Raw genomic sequence first — 2499 nt, 5'->3', positions numbered from 1 at the left:
GGGACCCGACGGCCTAGGTCTATTATCAATGTAGTTTACCGACTCGGATTGATCATCTGTTTCTTTCATACAACTCCAATTTCGTGTGGCCCACCACACCCTTCACAAGCCATAACCGAGACTATTTTTGTCATTTCTAACTTTTTAATTTTTGAAGAAAGGGCCTCGATTTAGGCTTGTAAAGAGGTGCTTTCATCAACCTTATGGGCGCCCGGGTCAATAGACTTATTGCCTCGGGGAGTGTGCCACTGAAATTTGGTTTGAGCAATTTCCTCGATTTGATTGTATATTTCATGTGGGCGGCGATTACCCAAAAGTCCCCCGGAGCTAGAGTCAAGTGTTTGTCTCATGTGTGACAACAACCCATTGTAGAAGGTGGATACTTGTTGCCATACCGCAAGACCGTGATGGGGACACTTTCGCAATAGCTCCTTGAACCTTTCCCAAGTTTCATATAAGGATTCCCCATCCTCTTGTGAATATGTATTAGTTTCAGTCATTAATTTAGCCGTTTTAACGGGAGGGAAATACTTATATAGAAATTTTTGAGATAGTTCATCCCAGGTGTTTACCGAACCAACTGGGAGGGCGTTGAGCCAAGCTTTTGCTCGGTCTTTTAGTGAAAATGGAAACATTCAAAGGCAGATGGCGTCATTTGATGCTCCATTGATCCGAAAGGTATCACATATTTCTAAGAAATTAGTAATATGTAGATGGGGATCCTCGTCCGCAAGCCCATGAAATTTTGCGGAGTTTTGAAGCATTTGTATCAAATGTGGCCGAAGTTCGAAGTTGTTGGCTTCGACATTCGGTGCATTGATAGCGGCGCCGAGATTACCTACGGTGGGTCGTAGGTAATCCATGAGGGTTCGTTGGTCCGCCATTGGAAGTGGGTCCCCCGAAACCTTCTCTTGGTTTTTAGCTTTAAGTCTTTTTCTGAGAAAGCGTTCAGGTTCTTCTAGAGGTTCTTTTATGTCTTTATTAGAACTGGACCTCATACACTACGTAGAAGGTTTAGATATGGCGTCTGGTTCCAAATCCTGCAATAAAAACAGAAAAGAATGTTGGTCAGAAAGTTCACCACGGCCCCGTGCTCACTGAGCACGCCCCGTGGTCAACAGCGATTGTTTTCCGGATCCCTGTTACTGGAAAGTTCACCACGGCCTCGTGGTGCACCGACACGGCCCCGTGCTCAGCCCTCTGTAACTCGGAAAATAAAAACTGCCAGTGACATTGCTGGGCACGGCCCGTGTCCGACCCGGCACGGCCCGTGCTGAGCTCTGCAGAAGCTGAAAAATTAAGAAAATCCTAAAAAAAAAATAAAAAGAAAATAGAAAAAATGATTAGGCCGTTGATTCCTAACTTTCTTAAAAACCTTGTGTCCCCGGCAACGGCGCCAAAAACTTGATGTGCGTGAAGTGTATTATATTTTAAGCCCTTTTTACACTTTTTAGCCAGGTTTTAAATTTATAAAACACAATATTTACTAACATTAAACACACATATGGGCAAGTGCACCCATCGTGGACGTAGTATAGTGTAGGTAAGATACCGAGGTCGTCCAAGGACACAAGAGCTTTTAGTACCGGTTTATCCTCAATGTCTAACCAAATCAAAATGTTAGAAAAAGGTTTTAAACTAAGAAAATAAAACTAACTAAAATGCTGAAAAATAAAAATAAAAACTGATAGACAAGATGAATCACTTGGATCCGACTCGTGTGTAGTTTAACCTTTGATTATTTTCGCATTTTTGCACTTGTTTTAGAGATTATCTTAGTTATTGTAGTAGGCCTCTCTTTTGAAGGTGACGTTACCCTCAACCCAGTAGTTTGAGTCAGCAAGGATACAATCCTAAAGGGTCGGATTATTGAAAGATAATGAATTAAGTTATTAATGCATAATGTGGTAGGCCCCTCTTTTGAAGGCGACGTTACCCTCAGCTAAGTAGTCCGAGTCAGCAGGGATACAGTCCTATGTAGCTGGGTTAAAGTTTTAATAGTAGTTTAACTTATGAGGGGGTCAAAGAGTTTGGACCACCGCCATCCAATACCTTTGTGTATTGAAGGAGGTCCTACTAAATTTGACCCAGGTCCTTTGCAGGATCTATACACTGAACAATGGCAAGACTCTTACCAAACCGTTCCCTTAACCCCCGACCAGGTAGCCAACATACCTCCATATAGACCGTGGAGTTATGAATGGTGAAATTTTTTATTTTATATAGACAGTAAAATAATGCCAAGACACCACGGACAAACAATAAGGAAGAATCACATTCAACATAAGAAATTAGTAATTAAAGTCATTAATACAAAACCAATTAAAAAGTGAAAAAGATTAAAAATAAAAAGTATTACACTAAACACTTGTCTTCGCCAAGTGATGTAAGAGACTTAGGCAAACATGGCCTTTGATTGTCAAGAACTCTTACGATCAATCTTGGATCCCGAGACGACTCACACACTCTATGATGGATAATGGATGACGGTGGTGGATG

The 2499-nt window shown here is 41.5% G+C and overlaps 1 non-coding gene across 1 annotated transcript; it reads left to right on the top strand.

Moving 5' to 3' along the window:
- Positions 1-399: 399 nt before the first annotated feature.
- LOC118484541 lies at positions 400-506 on the top strand. Its single transcript, XR_004873651.1, has one exon. It is a non-coding gene; the product is annotated as a small nucleolar RNA R71 (small nucleolar RNA).
- Positions 507-2499: the final 1993 nt, after the last annotated feature.

Source organism: Helianthus annuus, chromosome 11 (assembly GCF_002127325.2).
Source record: "Helianthus annuus cultivar XRQ/B chromosome 11, HanXRQr2.0-SUNRISE, whole genome shotgun sequence".
NCBI lineage: Eukaryota > Viridiplantae > Streptophyta > Magnoliopsida > Asterales > Asteraceae > Helianthus > Helianthus annuus.
The sequence above is the reverse complement of the archived record's forward strand: the minus strand, read 5'-3'. Positions and strand labels throughout refer to the sequence as shown.